The following is a 26,464-nucleotide window of genomic DNA, read 5'->3' on the forward strand; positions in this document are numbered from 1 at the left end:
ACATTGTATATATATATATGTATATATACACAATGTATATAATATGTACACAATGTATATATACAATGTATATATATATATATACACAATGTGTATATATATATATATACACTCACCCCACATCTTCTTTATCCATTCATCCATCAATGGACATTTGAGCTCTTTCCATACTTTGGCTATTGTTGATAGTGCTGCTATAAACATTGGGGCGCATGTGCCCCTTCGGAACAGCATATCTGTATCCTTTGGATAAATACCTAGCAGTGCAATTGCTGGGGCATACAGTAGTTCTATTTTTAATTTTTTAAAGAACCTCCAGACTGTTTCCCATATTGGCTGCACCAGTTTGTATTCCCATCCCAGCAGTGCAAAAGAGATCCTCTTTGCATCCTCGCCAACATCTGTATTGCCTGAATTGTTAATGTTAGACATTCTGACAGGTGTGAGGTGGTATCTCATTGTGGTTTTGATTTGTATTTCCCTGATGATGAGTGATGTTGAGCATTTTTTCATGTGTCAGTTGGCCATCTGGATGTCTTCTTTGGAGAAGTGTCTATTCATGTCTTTGGCCCATTTTTTCACTGGATTATTTGCTTTTTGGGTGTTGAGTTTGATAAGTTCTTTAGATTTTGGATACTAACCCTTTATTTGATATGTCGTTTGCAAATATCTTCTTCCATTCCATCAGTTGTCTTTTAGTTTTGCTGATTGTCTCCTTCACTGTGCAGAAGCTTTTTATCTTGACGTCCCAGTAGTTCATTTTTGCTTTTGTTTCCCTTGCCTCTGGAGACGTGTTGAGTAAGAAGTTGCTGTGGCCAAGATCAAAGAGGTTTTTGCCTGTTTTCTCCTTGAGGATTTTGATGGCTTCCTGTCTCATGTTTAGGTCTTTCATTCATTTTGAGTTTATTTTTGTGAATGGTGTAAGAAAGTGGTCTAGTTTCATTCTTCTACATGTCTCTGTCCAGTTTTTCCAGCACCACTTGCTGAAGAGACTGTCTTTATTCCACTGAATATTCTTTCCTGCTTTGTCAAAGATTATTTGGCCATATGTTTGTGGGTCCATTTCTGGATACTCTATTCTGTTCCATTGACCTGAGTGTCTGTTCTTGTGCCAGTACCATACTGTCTTGAAGATTACAGCTTTGAAGTATAGCTTGAAGTCTGGGATTGTGATGCCTCCCGCTTTGGTTTTCTTTTTCAAGATTGCTTTGGCTATTCAGGGTCTTTTCTGGTTCCATACAAATTTTAGGATTGTTTGTTCTAGCTCTGTGAAGAATGCTGGTGTTATCTTGATAGGGATTGCACTGAATATGTAGATTGCTTTGGATAATGTCGACATTTTAACAATATTTGTTCTTCCTATCCAGGAGCATGGAATCTTTTTCCATTTTTTTGTGTCTTCAATTTCTTTCATAAGCTTTCTATAGTTTTCATTGTATAGATTTTTCACTTCTTTGGTTAGATTTATTCCTAGGTATTTTATGGTTTTTGGTGCAATTGTAAATGGGATCGATTCCTTGATTTCTCTTTCTGTCACTTCATTGTTGGTGTATAGGAATGCAACCAGTTTCTGTGCATTTATTTTATATCCTGCGACTTTGCTGAATTCATGGATTAGTTCTGGTAGTTTTTGGATGGAATCTTTTGGGTTTTTCATATAGACTATCACATCATCTGCGAAGAATGAAAGTTTGACCTCCTCCTGGACAATTTGGATGCCTTTTATTTCTTTGTGTTGTGTGATGGCTGAGGCTAAGACTTCCAATACTATGTTGAATAACAGTGGTGAGAGTGGACATCCCTGTCTTGTCCCTGACCTTAGGGGGAAAGCTGTCAGTTTTTCCCCACTGAGGATAATAACATTGGGTCTTTTTGTTTGTTTGTTTGTTTGTTTGCTGCAAAAAAGCTTTATTGTTTTCATTTGGTCCATGGCTTGGGAGAGGGCTCTAGGTTGGTTAAAAAGCTGCCTAGTGGCTGCAAGGAGAGACTCAGGCACAAGCCCTGACATCTGCGGGGAATGCCAGAGGGACCCTCTCAAAGGCTGCTGGGCTCCAGAGACTTCTAGTCGTGCTTGAGGGTGAGACTTTCGAAGAGATACTCGCCCAGGTTGGCCTGGGGGCCGGACAGCCTGCGGAGATTAGTCAGATGGTCGCCCATCTTCTTAATGAGTTTCACCTCCTCATCTAGAAAGTGATTCTCCAGGAAGTCACAGAGATGGGGGTCTGCACGGGCAGAACCCAGGGCATGCAGATCCAAAAGGCCCTGGTTCAAGTTCTTCTCCAGAAGCAGGGCGGCTTCCATGGCGTCCAGGGTTTTACCCCACTCATCTTGGGAGGGCTTCTGCATGTCCAGGAAGAGGGCGCCGCCGATGCGCTGGTTTTGCATCTTCAAGAGGCGCTCCGGCGCCCTCCCGCTTCTCCTCAGCCAACTCGTGGAAGTGGCCCACGCCCTCCGGAGCCACATCGTCACGGTCGAAATAGAAGCCCAGAGAGAGGTAGGTGTAGGAGGCCCGCAGATGCATGTTGACCAGGCGGTTGATGGCGGCCTCCACCTCGGTGGAATAATTCTGAGGAATCTGGGAGCTCATGGTTGGTTGGTAATGAGGAGCTAAGTCTCCTCATTACCCACTGAGGTAATGAGGGTCTTCATATATGGCTGTTATGATCTCAAGGTATGATCCTTCTATCCCTACTTTCTTAAGAGTTTTTATCAAGAAAGGATGCTGTATTTTGTCAAATGCTTTCTCTGCATTTATTGAGAGGATCATTTGGTTCTTGTCCTTTCTTCTATTGATGTGATGAATCACACTGATTGTTTTGCGGATATTGAACCAGCCCTGTATCCCAGGTATAAATCCCACTTGGTCCTGGTGAATAATCTTTTTTAATGTGTTGTTGGATCCAGTTGGCTAGTATCTTGTTGAAGATTTTTTGCATCCATGTTCATCAGGGAAGTTGGTCTATAGATGGTATAAAAACTCTTAATTTCGGGGCGCCTGGTGGCTCAGTTGGTTAAGCGGCCGACTTCAGCTCAGGTCATGATCTCGCAGTCCCTGAGTTCAAGCCCCGCGTCGGGCTCTGTGTTCACAGCTCAGAGCCTGGAGCCTGTTTCAGATTCTGTGTCTCCCTCTTTCTGACCCTCCCCTGTTCATGCTCTGTCTCTCTCTGTCTCAAAAATAAATAAACGTTAAAAAAAACCCAAACTCTTAATTTCATATTAGATTGGGGCGTGAATGGGTTAAAAATATTATTTTTATTTGTTGATTTTTTTCTTTTGTCTTCATTTCCTGATGACAGCCTTGTGAAATAACTTCAAAATTTTATTTACTACTACAATTCAGATGTACAGGGTAAAAAACAAAAGTTGTTTTTTTGTTTTCCTCTTACACTGGACCTTTTATTCAGTGGAAATATGACATTCTAGTCAATCCTGATATTCTGGGATTCTGTGATTTGTTTGTTCCAAATAAGAATTCATGGCTATGTAATAAATCATCATAAGGCTGTACCATAATGCATCTGTTACCCCCACTGATGTATATTGGAGTCTGGCCAATTTCCCACCAATAAAACAACACTGTAGGGCACAACACAACTGTGCGTTTGTTTGGGATTTTTTTTTTAAGATTTTACTTTTAAGTAATCTCCACACCCACCATGGAGCTTGAACTGACAACTCCAAGATCAAGAGTCACATACATGCTTTTCCAACTGAGCTAGCCAGGCACTCAACCACAATTTTTTTAACCTAAAATTAATCTGCCCTCCCTCTTCTTTAGTGGGAAAGAAAATTATTAAATATCCAATCCAGGATAAGCTTTGTCTAAATGATCCATTCAGATTCATTAAGCCCATATGAAGAGTCTCTGGAGTGAGTCAGATAGCAAAACAGAGTCTTATGCAAGGTAAGGTAATCATGGGGTGATATCTCACCACCTTTGCCGTATTCTGTTCATTAGAAGCAATTAAGAAATCCCATCCACAGTCAAGGGTAGATCATTAACAAAAAAGCGTGCATATGAGGAAGAGGGGATAATGGGGTGTTTGCCACCTTAGAGTTTATCTGACATAGTTGGAAAGAAAGAAAGTTAAAAAGAAAGATAATATACTTAGAAGAAAAAATGATAAATTCAAGGCACAAATTCAGGTGGCTGGAGTAAGTAAATCCAAACATAACAGAAACCATGGCATGGATGAATTAAATTCAAATGATATAAGACAGAATGGGTAAAATAAAGACACGTTAGATGCCATTTATAAGAGATATATCCAAAAGAAAATGATGCAAGAAGGTTAAAAATTGTGACATTGGTGGGGGGGGGGTGCGCCTGGGTGGCTCAGTCAGTTAAAGGTCTAACTCTTGGCTTTGGCTCAAGTCATGATCTTGTGGGTTCCTGGGTTCAGCCCCATGGGGGGCTTCACGCTGACAATGCAGAGCCTGCTTGGGATTCTGTCTCTCTCCCTTTTCTCTCTGCACTCCCCTGCTTGTGATCTCTCGCTCTATTTCTCAAATAAATAAGTAAACTTAAAAAATATATGTTGACATCAGGAAATATACAGCATTACAACAATATACTAACAATACTGGTATAAGGGAAAAGTGAATTCAAGGTAAAAAGCAAAGAAGGTAATGTGAAATATCTCATATTAATAAAAGTATAAAACGCAAGGAAGATATACTGGTTTTGAACCTTTATGAACCAAACACAATTCAAAACACAGAAATCAGGCCAGTTTCACTAACGTCAATGCAATAAAATTAAAAGAAAATAACAGTCATTAAGAAATCCAAACATGTTGAAATTAAGAAATACTGTATTAAACGTATATACAGCCTTTAACCTGTAACCTAACTTTAAAAATGTTTTAATATGAAAAAGATCGGGATGCCTGGGTGGCTCAATCAGTTAAGCATTTGACTCTGGCTCAGGTCATGATCTCACAGTCTGTGAGTTCGAGCCCCAGGTCGAACCCTGCGTCGGGCTCTGTGCTGACAGCTCAGAGTCTGGAGCCTGCTTCAGTTTCTGTTTCTCCCTCCCTGCCCCTCCCTTGCTCGTGCTCAGTCTCCCTCTCTCTCAAAAATAGATAAACATTTAAAAAATGTTTTAATGTGAAAAAGATCATTTTAGAAAAGACAACACACCATAGAGACTATCGTTTTAGACCCCTGCTCCCCCTGTGCAAGCTACAATTATTTCTCTCCCCACCCCCCATCTGCTAGGAGGAATACATCTGTAATTCTAGGGTCCCCTCCTCCACACTTTCTTTTACATTTCAAAGAACAATGATAGATATATTTAGCTGTTAACCTATTTAACTCTCACACTAACCTGATGAGAGAAATCCAGCTTAGAGTGTGAAGTAACTTGCTGAGTACAAGTTGATGAAAACTTCGGCAAAGGCATCTAATTTGTCCAATGTCTCATCCTTTTACAGCCAGGATTTCAAACGTGAATGTGTAGAAACCTGTGCCCTTTTATGTGTGCAACATTGCAGTTTTGTATTCAGAGTTGTTTTCCCTAGCTTGGATCCTTATGGAAAAGTTTATCAAGATGCTCTAGTGGCATCTGGGTGGCTCAGTTGGTTGAGCCTCCAACTCTTGATTTCAGCTCAGGCCATGATCTCATGGTTTGTGGGATAGAGCCCCATGTCAGGCTCTGTGCTGACAGCGTGGAACCGACTTGTGATTCTCTCTCCCTCTCTCTCTGCCTTTCCCCTGTAGACCCACACTCTCTCTTCCTCAAAATAAATAAATAAACTTAAAAAAAAGATCATCTATATACCAGTATATACCCCTTAAGTATATTCAACCAGTAAGAATTGATTTATAATATCTCAATCCTATTTTTTTTTTCTGTCCTGAATAGTGTTAGAAAGAGCATCACTTTTTGGCAGGCTTTAAACTTGAGAAAGTATTAAATTGGCTGGAGCTGGCGAAGTAAAAATATGCCCTGCTATGTGTCAGTCTAGGAGGACAGATACAGATAAAGTTAGCACAAATTTAACAAGGAATAATAATGTTCCCCCCAGAGACATGGTGCAGTGGTAAAGTATCAAAACAGCCCCCTATGTTGAGTGACTTGATGCTTGAAATCATAGACTAGAAACTTTGCTGTTTGAAATAACATCAAGAAGAATGAAATATCCCACTCTTTCTCAGAGAATCTAAGGCCCACAGAAGCAAAACTGATTTGCAGTCCAGGTGTGGAACTTCAGAGAAGAGGTTTCTGAAGACAATATTCCACCCTTACTTCAACTTTGCAGTTTTCAAAGAAACAGGTGCCTGTTCAATTTTGCAGTCCAGATCTGACCTTGCCTCCTTTATATATGACCTTGCTTTGCTTTGATCCTAATAAAACACTACTTCATTTAAATTTCGCCTAAATGTCACTCTTCCCCCAAGTCCTATAACTCATCTTCTCCTTTGTTTAGTGGGACATCCCATAGTTTCTCCATGTGCAGTGTCTCTCATTGCAACAAATGAGTGAATCTCACTTTGTTTGACTACAGGTTTGTCCCAGATGGTCTTTGGCTGATTGGGCCAGAACAATTACTACCACGGATGGCTAAGACCCTCCTGCTATGACTCGGACCTCCATTCAGTAAGAACATGCACATCTGAGACCATTTGAGTTACCCCTGCTCGAGGGCTCTCTGTCCTTGATTGCATGGATTTTGTGCTGTATCTGGACTTTTATGATCTCTCTGTCGCTTCAGGGTCATGCTGATTTCTTGAGTAAATAGGCAGGGCAACTTATCCTTGGGGTTAGGGTCCAAAACTCTGTGATGCTTTTATTTTTGACCAGCTGTCAACCAACTTCTAATGGGTTGCCTACTAATGAATTTGCACTGCTCGCTGACATAACTTCACAGAGGATGGTTTGGAGTTGTAGTGGCTACTCTGAAGATTTTTGACATAAATTATATTTTTCATTTTGGAGATGCCTTAGAACGAAAAGGGGAAAGAACCTCTTGTGAGGGGATTGTCTACCTTTTCTTTTTTCTTTGTTTCTTTGTTTCTTTGTTTCTTTGTTTTTTTCTTTCTTTGTTTCTTTACTTTTCTTTCTTTCTTTCTTTCTTTCTTTCTTTCTTTCTTTCTTTCTTTGGAGCCCAAGCTAGGGAGAGGGGCAGAGTGAGGGAGAGAGAGAGAATCTCAATCTCCATGCTCAGCATGGAGCCCAACACAGTGCTCCACTCTGGGATCATGACCTGAGCCAAAAGCAAGAAGCTTAACCAAATGAGCCCCCCAGGTACCCTGGGACTGTCTATCTTATCTGTCTAAAAGAGATTTCTTTTAAGGAAGACTCCCTCCTTCCATAAACATCCTTCATTTCCATTCTTACTCTTTGACTTGATAAAATTGCCAAGAGCCCAAGTTACTGTTTAAACCAGTTGTTAACGACTCGTGTGTGTGTGTGTGTGTGTGTGTGTGTGTTGAAATGAGTTTTTCTAAATCTAAACTTTTTTCTCACCTTGCAACAGAAAGATTATTAGCCTTTCTCCAATGATAATTTTGTATTTGTCTAAAGCTTGTTCCCACTCACTTTTTCCCCCTTCTGTCCTCTCCCTCTTCCCCTCACTTGAGAAATTTTAAAGGTGGATTGACTAGAAAAAAAATCATTCTGTTGCCATCTACACAGTTTAGGAATACCTAGTCCATGTAAATAATCAAACATCTCTAAAAGAAAGAAAAAGTAAACTGTGTTTTATTGTATAAAATTAATGCTAACACTATATTTTAACTTTTATAGGACTAAAATTAAAATTCTCATGCTTTAATTTATATAAATTTTTATATTGATCTTATAAGTTAAGTAAGTTATCCTTTCTAATAATTGTTTAAGATTAAAAATATAAAATGGTTTTTATTTAAAAATTTTTTTTTTAATTTTTTTAATTTAAATTCAAGTTAGTTAACATATGGTGTAGTCATGGTTTCAGGAGTAGAATTTAGTGATTCATCACTTGCCTATAACACCCAGTGTGCATCCCAAAAAGTGCTCTCCTTAATGCCCATGATCCATTTAACTCATCCCCCCCCCCCACCTACCTCCCCTCCAGCAACCCTCAGTTTATTCTCTATATTTAAGAGTCTTTTATGGTTGCTTCTCACTCTCTTTTCATCTTATTTTTCTTTCTCTTCCCCTATGTTCATTTGTTGTGTTTCTTAAATTCCACATACGAGTGAAATCATATGATACTTGTCTTTCTCTGACTTACTTCGCTTAGCATAATACACTCTAGTTCCATCCACATTGTTGCAAATGGCAAGATTTCATTCTTTTTCATTGCCACGTAGTATTCCATTGTGTATATATACTACACCTTCTTTATCCATTCATCAGTCGATGGACATTTGGGCTCTTTCCATAATTTGGCTATTGTTGATAGCGCTGCTATAAATATTGGGGTGTATGTGCCCTAAAGATTTTTTTTTTTAATTTTTAAGTAATCTCTATATCCAATATGAGGCTCAAACTCAAAGATCAAGAGTCACATCCTCCACCAAATGAGCTAGTCAGGCATCCCTGGGTTTGTTTTATCAGCTTAAAATTTGTAAAGATTATCTAAAATGTGTGCTCAAAAATTAGGTAGATATTTCTTAGTTTACTGTCTTCTAGGCTTCTCTATGTTGGGACAAAACAAAAGTTGGCTACTTTGGTTAAAGGTAGTAATGTGTGGGGTGCCTGGGTGGCTCAGTTGGTTAAGTGTCTGACTTTGGCTCAGGTCATAATCTCACAATTCGTAGGTTTGAGCCCTGCATCAGGCTCTGTGCTGAATGCTTGCTCAGTACCTGGAGCTTTGTGCTAAATGCTTGCTCAGAGCCTGGAGCCTGCTTCAGATTCTCTCTCTGCCCCTCCTCTGCTCATGCTCTGTCTCACTCTGTCTCTCAAAAATAAATAAATGTAAAACAAAAAAAAATAGTAATGTGTGGGGCTAGGGGACTCAGCTGGTTAAATGTTCAACTCTTGATTTTGGCTCAGTTCATGACCTCAGGGTTAGTGGGATCCAGCCCCACTAACTCAGCACAGAGCCCTACGCAGGGTTCAAACTCACGAACCCTGACATCATGACCTGAACTGAAGTTGAACGCCTAACACACCAAGCCACTCAGGTGCCCCTGTTTTTAATTTTTTGATAAACCTCCATATTGTTCTGCTGCAGCAGTTTACATTGCCACCCACAGTGCACAAGTGTTCCCTCTTCTCCACATTCTCACCAATACTTGTTATTTCTTGTCTTTTCTCTCTCTTTTTTCCTTTTTATTTTTAAGTAAGCTCTGTGGCCAATGTGGGGTTTGAACTCACGACACGGAGATCAAGAGTCACATACTCCAATGACTGGGCCAGCCAGGAGCCCCCATTTTTAAAAAATTAGTGCTTCAACAGCAACTTTTTTAAAATTTAATTTTTATTTATTTTAATTTATTTTTTAAAGTAATCTCTACACCGAATGTGGGGTTTGAATTCATGACCCCAAGATCAAGTCTCACATGCTCTACTGACTGAGCCAGCCAGGCGCCCCTCTTGTCTTTTTAATAATGGTCATTCTAACAGGTGTGAGGTGATATCTTATTGTAATTTTGATATACATTTCTCTGATGATTAGTGACATTGAGCATCCTTTAATGTGTCTGTTGGCCATCTATGTGTCTTCCTTGGCAAAATGTCTATTCTGATCCTCTGCACATTTTTTAATCAGATTGCTTTTTTTTTTTTTTTTGGCTATTGAGTTATATGACTTCTTTATATATTTTGAATATTAGCCCCTTATCAGATAGATGATTTGCAAATATTTTCTCCCATTCAGTAGGTCACCATTTCATTTTGCTCATGGTTTTGTTTGCTGTGCAGAAGCTTTTCAGTTTGATGTAGTTCTACTTGTTTATTTTTTCTTTTGTTGCCTTTGATTTTGGTGTGAGATCCAAAATCATTGCCAAGGCCAATTTCAAGGAGTTTACTGCCTGTTTTCTTTTTTTTCCTAGACATTTTATGGTTTTAGATTGTATATTCATGCCTTTAATCCAATTTGAGTTAATTTTTGTGTAGGATGGAAGATAGTAGGCTAGTAAAATTGTTCACAGTGGCTTCTTATGAGCTTTTTTAAAAATTTTAAATTAAAAAAATTTTAATGCCTATTTTTGAGAAACAGAGCTTGAACGGGGGAGGGGCAGAGTGAGGGAGACACAGAATCTGAAGCAGGCTTCAGGTTTTGAGCTGTTGGCACAGAGCCTGACATGGGGCTTGAACCCCTGAACCAGGAGATCATGACCTGAGTCGAAGTTGGACACTTAACTGACTAGGCCACTCAGGTGCCCCTCTTATGAGCCTTTGTATTTGGTAAGTTACATTTCCATTTTCATTTGTCTCAAAATATTTTTTGATTTCTCCTTTTAGTTCTTAATAAAAGTTCTTTTATTTTTTAAAGTAATTTCTGGGGCGCCTGGGTGGCACAGTCGGTTAAGCGTCCGACTTCAGCCAGGTCACGATCTCGCGGTCCGTGGGTTCGAGCCCCGTGTCAGGCTCTGGGCTGATGGCTCAGAGCCTGGAGCCTGTTTCCGATTCTGTGTCTCCCTCTCTCTCTGCCCCTCCCCCGTTCATGCTCTGTCTCTCTCTGTCCCAAAAATAAAAATAAACGTTGAAAAAAATTAAAAAAAAAAATAAAGTAATTTCTAACCCAATGTGGGGCTTGAACTCACAACCCTAAGAACAAGAGTTGAGTATTCCACTGATTGAGCCAGCCAGGCAGCCCATAAATAGGCCTTTTTTACAGGGATGCTGGGGATGTGTTTCAGTCTGCTGTCTGTGTAATACCCCACGGGTGACATCCTGTCAAGAACTGTCTTTGATTATTATAGTCCTGTGGGATCCAGGAATGCATGCCCTGTCCCCAACCACAGCCACCAGAGCTAGGTGATCAAGGAACATCCCCGTGTGGATTGCATGTGCCTGCCAGTTTTCACAGGCGCCTGGAAGAGCACACGGCTGAGGCATGACCACAAGCACTATCAAGATAGAGAGCACAAAAATGGTGCCTGTCAGCACGTAAGTCCCCAGAGAGAGTCCCAACAGAATTCTGCCCCTCTGGCAGATGCTTTAAGATTAGCAAATGAATCTCCTTCACATATAGTCTAGGTGCTTTTCACACTACTGCTTTAGTGTTTATCCTTGGGTCAGGTGAGTTTGTGCACAAGCCCTGTAAGAGAAGTATCTCAGTTCCATATATTTGAGTCTCCTGGATATGAACCCTGTTGGTTTTCAAAGCCAGACATATTGGGGATTTTTCTCTCTATTGCAGGTTTCAAGGTTTGGGGTGCCTGACATAGGACATAAACTCCTTCTCCGAATCTCCAGGTTTGTGAGATCCGTCCCTACTGTGGGGGTTGAGGCTTTTGGCAAGACTCCCTCTCTTACTCCCTCTCAATGTGGCCTTTTTACTATCTGTTGTAAAGGAGCTATTTAGCTAGTTTTCAAGTCCTTTTCAGGGGGAATTATTTCATACGTATCTGTAGACTTCGTGTGTCTATGGAAGAAGTGAGTTCAAGAACTTCCTGTGATGCCATCTTGCTACAATTTCTTTACTACAAATTGTTACATGGATGATAATCTTTCTATTTTTCTTTTTTTTCCAATCTTTTTTTTTTTTAATTATAGTTGACATACAATGTTAAAACATGAGTTTCAGGTGTACAACATAGTGATTGGACAAGTCTATATACTATACTATGCTTACAACAAGTAAAGCTACCATCTGTCACCATATACAACACATTGCAATACTATTGACTGTATTCCCTATGCTCTCTTCATTCCGTAACCGGAAGCCTGTATCTCCTACTCCCCTTCACCCATTTTGCACATTTCCCCACCCTCTTTCTCTCTGGCAACCATTAGTTTGTTCTCTGTATTTGTAGGCTGTTTCTGCCTTTTTTGTTTGTTCATTTTGTTTTTTAGATTCCACATCTGAGTGAAATCATATGGTATTTGCCTTTCTCTATCTTACTTATTTCATGCAGCATAATACCCTCTAGGTCCATCCATGTTATTGCAAATAGCAAGGTCTCATTCTTTAAAACAAAACAGGGGCACCTGGGTGGCGCAGTTGGTTAAGCGTCCGACTTCAGCCAGGTCACGATCTCGTGGTCCGTGAGTTCAAGCCCCGAGTCAGGCTCTGGGCTGATGGCTCAGAGCCTGGAGCCTGTTTCCGATTCTGTGTCTCCCTCTCTCTCTGCCCCTCCCCCGTTCATGCTCTGTCTCTCTCTGTCCCCCCCAAAAATAAATAAACGTTGGGAAAAAAAAATTAAAAACAAAACAAAACAAAAACAAGTAACCACTGCACACATTTTGTTTTGTATGTGGGAAACAAATTTAATCACTAAAAATTTTGTAAAAATCTCATTCTTTTAATGGCTGAGCAATATTTCATTGTATGTATACACACATCTATCAGACACTAGGTTGCTTCCATATCTTGGCTATTGTAAACAAAGCTTCAATAAATATGGATATATTGTTTAAAACATTATTTTTATTTTTATTATTTTTTGGATATATTCTTTTTTAAAAAAGAGTCAAACTAGAATTTGGATTTTCTTTTCGGAAAATGACCAAGTTAATACGTGCATAGATATCAGATGTTCTTTTTAATCACCAAAATATCCTACTAATTCTTTGGACTTCTGGAATGCTCTTGAATAATTTTGACCAAAAATACTTTACTTTTAAATTAAGTTCCTGCGCGCCTGGGTAGCTCAGTTGTTAAGCGTCTGACTTCAGCTCGGGTCATGATCTCACGGTACTTGAGTTCGAGTGCTGCATCAGGCTCTGTGCTGACAGCTCAGAGCCTGGATCCTGCCACAGATTCTGTGTCTCCCTCTGCCCCTTCCCCAGTCACACTCTGTTTCTCTCTCTCACTCTCAAAAATAAATAAACAGTAAAAAAATTTTTTAACAATAAAAAAAATAAATTCCTAGCACTCGCTGTTCTTTATTGCTGTGGCTTTTAAGTATTTATAATAAGTATATCTTGAGTTTTAGGAATTATGACTTCTGTTCATATATTGCCACCTCTGATAATTCTTCTTGATCTTTTCTTTACCGTATTAAACTGTATATTCAGAATAGTAAAAATACTGGGGAACCTGGGTGACTAAGTGGGTTAAGCATCCAACTATTGATTTTGGCTCAGGTCATGATCTCATGATCTCATCACGGTCGAGAGATTGAGCCCCAAGTCAAGCTCCAAGTTGGGCACAGAGTCTTAAGATTCTCTCTTCCTCTCCCTCTGCCTACCCCCCCCCCCACAAAGGAATAGTAAAAATATTAAGATGTCTTTTGTGCTTAAAATATTTTGAGGGTTCTTGGAATGTTCATCAGGTAACACAAAAATTTGTTCCTTCACCTTACAAAAAGGAAGACAAACTGGAAATAATTTAGTTTGTTTTGTATTTTTCAAAATTTCCTTAAACTATGTGAAAGCTTTTTCCTGCACAAATAGCAAAGACTAATATTAATAATAATACAAATAAAAAACAAGAAAAAAGGGAAAAATCCATACTCTTTATATTTTTTATCCTTGTATGCTACCAATATTTTCTTTTTTTTTAACTGGAATTTTCTTTTTTCTGAGTTAAATTTAAATCCCAGTTAGTTAGGGGCACCTGGGTGGCTCAGTTGGTTAAGTGTCCAACTCTTGATTCCCGCTCAGGTCATGACCTCACGATTGGTAGATTCGAGCCCCGTATCGGGCTCTGTGCTGGCAGTGCAGAGCCTGCTTGAGATTCTCTCTGCCTCTCTTTCTGCCCCTCCCTGCTCTCTTTCTCTCTCAAAATAAATAAAAAAATTTTTTAAATAAAATGAAAAATAAAATAAATTCTAGTTAGTTAACATACAGCGTAATATTACTTTCAGGCATATTATATAATGGTTCAGCACTTCCCTACAACACCCCAGTGCTCATGACAACAAGTGCACTCCTTACTCCCCATCACCTGTTTAACCCCTGTACCCTCTCTCTCCCTGGTAACCATCAGTTTGTTCTCTATGGTTAATAGTCTATTTCTTGGTTTACCTCTCTTTTTTCCCCCTTTGCTCATTTGTTTTGTTTCCTAAACGCCACATATGAGTAAAGTCATATGGTATTTGTCTTTTCTCTGAATGATTTATTTCATTTAGCATTTTACTCTCTAGCTCCATCCATGTTGTTGCAATGACAAGACTTTATTCTTTTCTTTGGCTGAATAATATTCGATTATATATATATATATTCCATATACTCTCAGTTTTCTATAATGTGTACATATTATTTTTATTTTTTAAGCTTATTTATTTATGTTATTTTGAGAGAGAGAGAGAGACAGAGAGAGAGCGTGAGCAAGTAAGTGCAAGTGGGGGAGGGGCAGAGAGAGACAAGAAAAGAGAGAATCCCAAGCAGGCTCCACACTGTCAGCCTGGGGCCCAACACCTGGCTGGAACTAATGAACTGTGAGATCATGACCTGAACTGAAATCCAGAGTCAGACGCTTAACCAACTGAGCCACCCAGGCTTTATTTATTTAAAAAAAAATTTTAATGTTTATTCTTTTTTTTTTTTTTTTTTTTTTTTGAGAGAGACAGAGCGTGACTGGGGGAGGGGCAGAGAGAGAGGGGACATAGAATCCGAAATAGGCTCCAGGCTCTGAGCTGTCAGCGCAGAGTCCGATGTGGGGCTTGAACTCGTGAACCTCCAGAGCATGACCTGAGCTGAAGTCAGAGGCTTAACTGACTGAGCCCCCAGGTGCCCTGGGCTTTAATTTTTTAAGTTAATTTATTTCATATTATTTTTATTGTAAAAAGAAGTAATTTTAAAAGAGGTATGTATTACCTTTTCAATTAGAAAGTTAAAGAGACTATGAGTCAAACACATATTTTTTTTAATTTTTTTTTTCAACGTTTATTTATTTTTGGGACAGAGAGAGACAGAGCATGAACGGGGGAGGGGCAGAGAGAGAGGGAGACACAGAATCGGAAACCGGCTCCAGGCTCCGAGCCATCAGCCCAGAGCCTGATGCGGGGCTCGAACTCACGGACCGCGAGATCGTGACCTGGCTGAAGTCGGACGCTTAACCGACTGCGCCACCCAGGCGCCCTGAGTCAAACACATATTTAATTTAAATTGCTTTGTCTGAGTCTGTCTCGGTACACCAACAGTTGGGAGACACCCAGGAAGAAAGTGAAAGTTAATAGGGATAATTTTTGGACTGTGGAGGAATGACAGGAGCAAGGAAGCCCTGTGGGAATCTGCAGTTGTAAAGAGGACTCTGGGCTGTGGAAGGTAGAGGATGTTAGGAAAAACTCTTGGGAAACTTAATTTTTGACAGGCAAATGAATCAGAAAAAACTGCTTTGGATATACCACAGAGCAAGTGAATGATACAGTGTGTCTGGCATGCGAGGGAAGACAAGAAGAATGTCTGGAAGTTGGTGTGTAGGATAACTTACCCTGCTCTTTTACTGGGTGTGCTCACAGGGATGGCTAGGTTTTTCTTTATGAAGTGGAGAGTGAGCATTTTGGACTGGAATGTCAACAGATGATTTTGCCTTTACAGAAATCAGATTTCCACTTTTTTTTTTTTTTAAGTAGGCTCTATGCCCAACGTGGGGCTTGATCTCACAACCCCAAGGTCAAGAGTCACATGCTCCACTGACTGAGCCACCCAGGAGCCCCTCAAATTTCCACTTTTATTTTGAATTTAGAAGAGTGATGTGCTTAACATCACTGAAGTCTCGGGGGCTTTTGAATGTACAATTTTTTATTCTAAAGGAAGCCTTTTGATCTCAGATAGTGGTATAACGTAGAGAAAAAGGGAGAGAAGCATGCATAAAAAAACATTAACACACATATGTATGTGTTTCTCTCCTCTAGCATAGAGGTAACTCCAGTCAACTTAGCAGCTGTGACACACATTCCTTAAAAGAAACCACTGATTCAATACTTGGAAATATGAACTGTATTAATAAAAATTATATATTTTTGGTGTTCAAGTTTCTTCTTCATTTAGCTGAGTTAACCACATTAATATCTGATAACAGTAGACTTCAGGAGATAAAAAAAAGAACCATATGAGGGGGCTCAGGGCTTGCCACCCCAAAATATGCCACTTTGGCATGTGGATTATTTTGAGCTGAAGACAATCAAGGCCCAGCAGGCTCAGGAAGAACTTTTTTTCTTTAATGTTTATTTATTTTTGAGAGAGAGAGAAAGAAAGTGAGAGAGTGAGCAAGGCGTAGGAGCAGAGAGAGAGAGAGACTCCCATGCAGCCTCTGCACTGTCAGCACAGAACCCAAGATGGGGCTCAAACTCATGAACCATGAGATCATGACCTGAGCCAAAATCAAGGTGCCCTTCTGCCTAAAGTAATTTAGATAAGCGGCCTCTGAAAGAGCTCTTCAGCTGCCTCCGTTTTGATCTTAAACTTTCTGGTTGTGTTATCAAAAACTAACCTCCATGCTTCAGAGCCGAAATATAATGCAAAGACAGTAAACAAACAAATAAAATTTTAAAAAGGAGAGTAAAGAAGTGCCTGGGTGGCTCAGGTGGTTGAGCTTCCGACTCTTGATTTCAGCTCAGGTCATGATCCCAAGGGTAGTGAGATCAAGCCCAGCATATGGCTCCACACTGAGCATAGGGCCTGCTTGGGAGTCTCTCTCCCTCTCTCTCTTTCCCTCTCTCTCTCCCTCTGCTCCTCCCCCAGCTTGTGCTTTCTCTTTGTCTCTCAAAATAAAATAAGGTAAAATAAAATAAAACAACACAAAATAAAATAAAATGAAACAAAACAAAATAAAAAGGAACAAACTACTGATACATGTAACAACCTGGGCATAGATTTCCAGAGAATTATGTTGAGTGAAAAAAATCAATCCCAAAAGGTTACAGACAATGTGATTCTTTTATATAATATTTTGAAATGACAAAATTTTAGAAAAGAAATGCTGCTTAGCAGTCCAGGGGTTAGGGTAGAAGGTGAGTAAATTATAAGAGAGTTGCACAAGGTCCTGGAACTGTTTATAGAGTGTGGACTATGGTTATGGGTACATGAACTTGCATATGTGGTAAAATTGTATAATGTACACAAAGTAAAATTGGGGAAATGTGAATAAGATCTTTGGATTACATTAATGTCAATTTCCTGGTTGTGATTTATACTAGTTTTACAAAATGTTATCACTGGGGGAAACCAGATAAAATGAGAGAACATAGAGAACATGAGATCTCTCTATGTTATTTCTTACAACTGCGTGTGAATCTACAATTATCTCAATTAAAAATTCAAGTGAAGAAGAAAATTTGGTGGAATTGTTATCACAATTCTCCTTGTACAAAGCTTTTTGAAATTGGTTATTAAGTTAAAAAAAATCTACTATTTCTTATATGGCAAACAAATTTATGTTGTATAACCAGCCTCTTAGCTTTTAATTCTTTATGTGATGTTAGATGTTCAATCAGTCATCTGAGCTCAGAGTTGTGAGTATAGGAAAATTTACAAAATAATCCTAGAACATTCTCTGTCAAAAAGATTAAGAAGTCAGTGAAGAAACTTTTCCAGTATAAGTAAAGGAGTGTGTAATTTTTAAAAATTAAAAACCTATATTTTTTTCCTGACCAATTTAGATGTTTGCTTCTAGAGACTAATAGCCTGGCAGTTAGTAACCACTGTGAAATTCAGATCATATACTGCACTGAGTGAGTACAAGTGACACTGATTTTTTTTAAGTTATCAAAATGAGATAGTGTTTGAAGTTATGAGTATACTTCATCTATATATGAGGTCACTCAGAGTTTGTAGTAAGAAAAGGACCAAGGACAAAATCTTGAAGAATAACACAGTTTAAACAGAGGAGTAGATCAGAATATCTTTTTTTTTTTTTTTTTCAGAGAGAGAGTAAGGGAGAGAGAGAGAGAGAGAGAGAGAGAGAGATTGAATCTTAAGTAGGCTCCATGCTTAGGGCAAAGCTCAAGGCTAGGCTTGACCCCACGACCCTGGGATCATTACCTGAGCCAAAATCAAGAGTTGCTTGCTTAACCACATGAGCCACCTGGGCACTCCAGGATTTTTTTCTTTTTTAAGTTGGCTCCATGCCCAACATGTGACTCCAACTCAAGACCTAGATCAAGACCTAGAGATCAAGAGTAGCATGTTCTGCAGATTGAGCCAATCAGGTGCCCCAAGGACTTTCTTTATAAATTTCTGTTTGTCTGGATGTTTAGTAAAACTGTATCTGTGAATTATTTGTGCACTTTAATATTACTTTAGAAATAAGAATATAGGACAAAATGAAATAATGAAACCTCACAAGTGGTGGACAGTATAAGGACATGGTTACTAGATCTGTTAGATTGTTAGATGACTCTGTGCTAGGCCTATCAGGCTGCTTGCCACACAACAGGCCACAATGAACTGTTTGCTAACTGAATAGCATTTGGCAACTTCCTAAGAGGACAGAGGCAGCCTTGTTCCCTGCCATGGCCCATGTGGAGGTATGCTGTCTTCCTGGAGTATCTTGCAGAAAAGTGATATATGGTCTACAGTCTCATCAGACTTGACAGTCACTATCTGCTTTTACTCTATGTGGAGAAGGTCATCCATCCCTTGCAGAAGAAACCTAGGATGTATATCTTGAAGTGCTGGACCAAACGATGAAGTACTTAGGAATACAAACAGCATTATCACCAGTGTTTTCAATAGAAGGTTGGCAATGGGAAAGAAGAAGAATGATACGGCATGCAGAGACTTAGGTGCATAGAATTAATCATATCTTTGGATAATGAAAAACTGGTATCTTGCCTAGGGATAGAGCATATCCCTAAAGGACTGAAGAACACGAATTTTCCTAGAAATATGCCGAACTGATCAAGAGGGCTTTAAGTGAAATATTGAAGGACAGGGGTAAAAATCCAGATAATGTTAAATCTATATATGACAGAAGGTACCTAAATTAACATTAAATAACAATGAACAGAAATCCAAAGTCTTTTTTTTTAATTTTTAAAAAATGTTTTATTTATTCTTGAGAGAGACAGAGCATGAGTGAGGGAGGGGCACGGCCAGAGAGTACACAGAATCCGAAGCAGACTCCAGGCTCTGAGCTGTCAGCACAGAGCCCGACGTGGGGCTCAAACTCATGAGCCGTGAGATCGTGACCTGAGCCAAAGTCAGATGCTTAACCAACTGAGCCACCCAGGCACCCCAGAAGTCCAAAGTCTTAAAGTTATCAAAATGAGATGGTGTCTGAAGCTATGAGTGAGATGACATCACTCTATCCTCTTCTTGGGTACTTCTTGCAAATTACAATTGCTTAGCTGGTTATTGTGGTTTCAGGTTTGATGTCTTCCATAATCAATGAGGCAAAGCTCAGAATACAGAGATTGGAATGAAGGGGGCTGGCAAACTTCCCAAAAAGGGCCCTCAGGGTGGAAGTACTTAAGTATGACTGCCCTAGACCAAGGTCTATTCTCAGACTTATAGGTATGGATTATGCCACTGGTACAATCAAACACATAAGATGCCATTGTAAAAACCCAAACACCAAGTTATTAATTTATTAATATAACATTTTAGGAACAATAAAAGGCTTCTTTTCCAGTGGCCTGAACCTTTATGACTACCATAAAAGATAACACCTTCCCCATATAACTATCCTTGGTAACTAGGAGGCTGAATTATTAAGCAAAGTGTGATTGATCCAGAATAGGTCCAAGAAAAAGGTAAACATTAATCTTGAGGTAGGCAAGAAGAGGTAAAGTCTGATTAATTATTTGTAACCTTACAAAAGAGAACTTCTTGCCTGATAAAAATAACTATATTCACTAAGTTAGGAATTTCTGGCCAGAGGGCACTAGCTTATCACCACCATGTTATTTTTATAGTGTATTTATTCAGTAGATTATTAGGCAGCCATTACAAGTTTAGCCATGGAGATTATACAACATAGGAAACATGGCATGAAGAAAGTAGGAAATGCAATCACGTATTATACTCTAATTTCACTGTTTAAAAGCAAACAACATAAAAGGGAAAACTGACATAAATTAAAAGTGTCAAAATGCTCTGGATGGTTGTACTAGGAGGGTAGTCTTATGAGTAATCTGTATTTATTTCCATTGCTTTTCAAGTTGAAGAAGTTTTTGTAATGACTTGAAAAAAATACAGCTAGATTGTGTATAATGGCTACTGCTTTTCTCTTCCCAAGTCTCCCAAGAGTCTGCGTGGAGTCACTACATAATCATCCAGCCTCATGGCACTTTTTTTCCCCTTCTGACAGAACTGGTTATTGTACTATATTAGTGAAGTGATATAGCATTCAATGTATCTTTGCTCTTGATCATGGTTGTTTGGATTACACAGTAACAGAAATCTACACAGATTTGTTCATGTAAAACGTGAATCTAGTGGGGACCAGGAGCACTGTCTATAACCCAAGGGAGGAAGTTCAGCTGAGGACAGAAGTCAGTAACTGCTTTGTCATCAAGGACCAAGGCAGATACCATCTACAGCTTGTCAAGACCATGTGGCCTCTGGTCCCTGGTTCTTTCAACACGTCTGCTTCATTCTCTCTCTCCCCTTTCACACTCAAATCCATGTTCTTGTGTTCTCTGATCTATATGGTGCAAAAAACCTGCTCAGTCTTATAATCAAATTTCCCCCTAGTTCCAGCCCTCTGGCCAACCTCTCAGAGACCCAGTATTTCAATTTTCAATCCCAGGAGGGAAAATCCAATAAATCAGCTTGGGTCAGGTATCCACCCAGGACTTGGCTACAGCAATGGAAGTGGGGTCATGTAAATTTGGCTGCATACGGGCCACCCTTGGTATGGGGGAGAGTTCAGAGAAGGGAGCCATGGCTTGGCAAACAACTCATAAGGTATTTACTACCTGAGTTTCTCATAAGTCCTGAGGATCCAGATGGAAAAACAGGAGTTGGTTGAATAGATGAGGAGGTAGATTGTAACTGGTTAAATGACCATACCCAGAGAAGATAATAAACCAGTGATGTCCTGCCAGAAGTTTCTGGAGAGAGTGACTTTCAGATCTTATAAGTAGATCTCCAGTAGCATCCAGTAAGTCTCTGTGGGGGCTCTGTCCTGATCAGCACTTTTTATTAAAGTCTTGGCTTCTCTGCGCCTAGTGAATTTGTGCTTCCACTTTCCCTAATGTCCTAAGTCCTCTCTGTTTCCACCCCATTACACTCTCAGCTAATGACAGACATCTTAACTGGCTGAGAAAAAAGAAAGATTTAGAACTAATTATATGTTTATCACCAAACCTATCTACTGACCTACATTTGGCTCATAATTTTATTTTCCTCTTATACATCAGATGAACTGTCTCTTCTCCATATTGTGCATCAGATCCCATTTCCTCTCATTTACTTAAGAACTTGCCTTCTGACAACACAAAGAAATGGAAAGGTATTCCATGCTCATGGATTAAAAAACAAATATTGTCAAAATGTCTATACTTCCCAAACCAATCTACAGATTTCATTCAATTTCTATCAAAATACCAAAGCATTTTTCACAGAACTAAAACTAACAATCTTCAAATTTGTGTAGAACCACAAAAGACCCAAAAAGATGGCCAAAGCAATCTTGAAAAAGAAAAGCATAACTGGAGGTACCACAATTCCTGACTTCAAGTTCAAGTACAAAGCTGTAGTAATCAAAACAGCATGGTAATGGAACAAAAACAGACACATAGATCAATGGAACAGAATGGAAAACCCAGAAATAAACCTACAAGTGTATGGTCAATTAATCTTTGACAAAGCAGTAAAGAATAGGCAATGGGAAAAAGTCTTTTCAACAAATGGTGTTGGGAAAACTGGACAGCTACATGCAAACGAATGAAGCTGGACCACTTTCTGACACCATACACAAAAATAAGTTCAAAATGGATTAAAAACCTAAATGTGAGACATAAAACCAGGAAAGTCCTAGAAGAGAACACAGCCAGCAATGCCTCTGACATAGCAAATTTTTCTAGGTATGTCTCCTGAGTCAAGGGAAATAAAAGTAAAAATAAACTTTTGGGACTCCAGTAAAATAAAACAAAAAGCTTCTGCACAGTAAAGGAAACAATCAACAAAACTAAAAGACAGCCTACTGAATGAGAGAAGATATTTGCAAATGACATATCAGATAAAAGGTTAGTATTCAAAATATATAAAGAACTGATAGCTGTTCAACACCCAAAAAACATGGCAGAAAAAATGAACAGACATTTCTCTAAAGAAGACATCCAGATGGCCAACAGACACATGAAAAGATGCTCAACATCACTCATCATCAGAAAATGCAAATCAAAACTACAATGAGATATCACCTCACACCTGTCAGAATGGCTAAAATCAAAAACATAAGAGAAAACAGGTGTTGGTGAGGATGTGGAAAAAAGGAACTCTTGTGCAGTTTGGTGGGAATGCAAACTGGTGCAATCTCTGTAGCAAACAGTATGGAGGTTCCTCAAAGAATTAAAAATAGAACTACCCTACAATCCAGCAATTGCACTACTGGGTATTTACCCCAAAATACAAAAACACGAATTCAAAGGGATAAATGCACTCCCCTGTTTATAGCAGCATTATTTACAATAGCCAAATAATGGAAGCAGCCCAAAAGTCCATCAATAGATGAATGGATATAGAAGATGTGGTACACACACACACACACACACACACACACACACACTGGAATATTTTTCAGCCATAAAAAGAATGAAATCTTGACATTTGCGATAGCATGGATGGAGTTGAGAGTATAATGCTAAGTAAAATAAAATAAGTCATTCAGAGAAGGACAAATACCATATGATTTCACTCATACATGGAATTTAGAAAAAAAAACTAGCAAAGGGGAAAAAAAAGAGAGAGGGAGGAAAACCAAGAAACACTCTTAACTATAGAGAACAAAGTGATGGTTACCAAAGGGGAGGTGGTGGGGGGGCATGGGTGAAATAGGAGATAGGGATTAAGGAGTTCCAATGAGCACTGGGTGAGGTATGGAATTGTTGACTCACTATACTGCACACCTGAAGCTAACACAACACTGTATGTTAACTATACTGGAATAATAATAATAAAAAGAACTTGCCTTCTGCAATTTTCTCCCCACTGCTACCCCACATCACCAGTTTTTGTCTTTCTACTAGATCATTACCATCATCGTACAGTCATGGTGCAATACTAAAGAAAAATATCAGCCCCCACACATAGAGCTATATGTCACCTAGACTGACAGCTATAAAGTATCAGCAGACCAAAAAATTCTTTGTTCTAGTCCTTTTGAACAAATGTTATATCTGCTTTGAGGAATGTTTTAGTAACTTTACAAATAGCTTTCCAGATTTGTTAAACTTTGGTCAACTCAATAGAATATTATGCAATATACTTGCTCCACCGGGGTCTTCCAAGATTTGAGTCTAGTTATTCATCTACAAGCAATGCAATGAGTCTTGAAGAAAATCAGCATTCCTCTGCAAAACAACCATTTCAGGATAGGTCATTACAAGTTCTTTAGGCAAGAGGAGAGGCTAATCTCCAGACAGTAGATAGACCAGATTCCTGTTGCTGCTTAACAAATAACCACAAGTTTAGAGGCTTAACACAACACAAATTTATTATCTTAAAGTTCTGGAGGTCTCATTGGGCTAAATTAAGGTATCAGCAGGACTGCATTCCTTCTAGAGGCATCAGGGGAGAATTTCTTTCCTTGCCTTTTCCAGCCTCTAGAGGCCACATGCATTCCTGGGCACGACCCTCTCCACACTCCTTCCTTCCTTCATCCCCAAAGCCAGCAATATATCATCTTCAAATCTCTCTGACTTTGGCCCTCCTACCTCCCTCTTATAAGGACTCTTGTGATTACATTGCACCCTCCCAGATTGTCCAGGATAATTTCTCCATCCCAAGAGTCTCAAACACATGTCAACAATCCCTTTGCTATGTGAGGTAACACATTCACAGGTTTGGGGGATTAGGATATGGACATCTGTGGGGGGCTATTATGCTGCCTACCACATTAGAGGAAAATCTGTTTTTTTGCTGGCAAGGAAGCCTCCACAATATTTCGGGGTTCAAGGTCTTCAGTTTCAATTAAATTTGTCCAAATGTCCCCATCTAATGTTCAGTTCCATTCTTTCCTGACCAATACTTTAACATAAGATAACGTAAATTAATTCAATTTTCTTGGTAATTCATCCATCTTCATGGTCAGATTTTGGATTGTTGTTTTTCCCCCCAGAAATCTTGACCCTGTAGCTTTTTCTTTTTTAAAAAAAATTTTTTTTAACGTTTATTTATTTTTGAGACAGAGAGAGACAGAGCATGAACAGGGGAGGGGCAGAGAGAGAGGGAGACACAGAATCGGAATCAGGCTCCAGGCTCTGAGCCGTCAGCCCAGAGCCCGACGCGGGGCTCGAACTCGCGGACCGCGAGATCGTGACCTGAGCCGAAGTCGGAGGCTTAATCGACTGAGCCACCCAGGCGCCCCGACCCTATAGCTTTTTCAAGTAAGGATTATTCTTTTTTTCCCCCAGGGAAGGTAAGAAACTTTCTGGTTTCTTACCCAGATCTTGAAGTGGGAATTTCAAACCTTGAGTTTATCATTTTCCTTCTCTAAGTTCCCCAGTATAATTTGATATAGCCAACCCACTCCACAGTCCTTGTTGCCTTTATTCCCACTACGTTATCCTGTTTCAGCAATTTTTTAGTCATCCAAGGTGATAATAAATCAGCCATTTGCCACAATATGCTGTGAACTAAAAATGCTATTTTTACTGGCAATGGGGTCCTTTAAATCTAGTGGGATCTGAGAATCAATTCTGGTCCCTAAAGTGCTGTGCCTCTTGGAAACCATTTCTGTTACTAATAACTAAATGTAGTGAGGAGCGCAAAGCCATTGCAAGTATTCTGGCACAAAGAGATTTAATGTAGGAACTGCAGGTTAGGTGAATGCAGCAAAAGCTGGAAGTGTGAAGGTCTGGGAGCTGCAGTCAAAGGATTAGAGAACATTCACTTGACGGATTGAAGCATTGGAGCAGATGAAGAAACCAGAATTCATGGAGAAATAGAAGATGCCAGGACTTGTAGAGTACTCTAAGAAGCTGCCATTTATGGCCCCTTGACTACAAAGCAAGAGTTTGCACAGAAGTCTGAGAAGGCACTGTGTTTTGCTGCCATAAGTGCAAAGCACGTGCTCGTGGTGAGATCTGAGAAGCTGGAAACTGCCAGTTTCCTGGGAGAAGAGAAGTCTGTGAAGCTGCCACAGCCTCCTGAGAATGAAAGCTTCTTTTCTCTGCCTTTCCTATCTACTGTGAGTACCTCTCGCTGGCAAACTTTAACTCAGAACCATAGAGGGCAGGGGATTCTGGAAAATGTTTCTAGCTTCTTTGCAAAGCAGAGATGGTACAAGTGGGTGGTAGTAATGCAAAGTTGACAACCTACAATTCAGCATAGTTAGAATACTTTGAATTTTTAGAAATAAACTGGCAACTTAAACTGGCTTAAATTATAAAGGGAATTTATTAAGTCATGTGACTACGTCTAGAGGTAGAGATAACTGTAGGGGGAAATTGAGCTGGTAGCTCAAAGAATGTAACCAAGACCTAGTATCCCATCCCCTGAGTCTTGACAACTCTTCATTGCTCTTTGATTCCTATCTTCACGGGCATCTTTTTGTTGCATAATGGATGTCAGTGGTTCCCTCAGCTACATGCTTCTCGGTTTATGAATGAGCAGGGGGTAGGAGAGTATTTCTTCACTCAAACATCAAAAAGAAGTTCCTCAATGTAATTGGATGACTTAGGCTCTGTCCCCTCCCTAAACCAAACAATGTGACCAAGGGTGATGGTCACCCTTGGTCTTATTAGCCAACTCCAGAAAGGAAAACTGATGTCAGGGGGCTCCAACCTCAAATGTCTACTGCAGGAGCCAAAACATGGAGGACATGAACCAGTTAAACAGAATAAACCCCTCCTACTGTGGCCAGAGGGACTTTTCATTATGTGTCACTACTTTTAAAGTGTGAATTTTGAGCAACTGTACTGCGTCTGAGCACCTGAAAACTCTCAGCCTTGGTGTAAGGAAATGATTATTCTCCTGCAGCGTGTATGGAATAAGGAATATTGAATAACTCAGAGCCACTACAACAAAGGAAAAGATTCCAAAGAGCCCCAAGACAAAATGCATGTTCTTAAACTTTTTTTAAACAGGTTTTCAATAGTTCTTAGTTGAACCTTAATCTGAAAACCCCAATTTTTCTGATTATGTTCTTTTTCACTAAGTATTCTCTTGAACTGTAGCTTCTACAAAGTAGGACAATTTTAAAATTAGCAGCTAAAACAACTGTAAAAGTATGTTATGAAGCAAAACCTGATACTATTTGGCTTCAGCCTTGGTCCCTGGGAAAAAAAAGAAGTCTGGAGAATCCAAGAC

At 39.5% G+C, this 26,464-nt stretch overlaps 1 pseudogene; it reads right to left on the reverse strand.

The window, feature by feature from the left end:
- Positions 1 to 1,891: 1,891 nt before the first annotated feature.
- On the reverse strand, positions 1,892 to 2,611 carry LOC122478729 (annotated as a pseudogene).
- Positions 2,612 to 26,464: the final 23,853 nt, after the last annotated feature.

Source organism: Prionailurus bengalensis, chromosome B1 (assembly GCF_016509475.1).
Source record: "Prionailurus bengalensis isolate Pbe53 chromosome B1, Fcat_Pben_1.1_paternal_pri, whole genome shotgun sequence".
Lineage (NCBI taxonomy): Eukaryota > Metazoa > Chordata > Mammalia > Carnivora > Felidae > Prionailurus > Prionailurus bengalensis.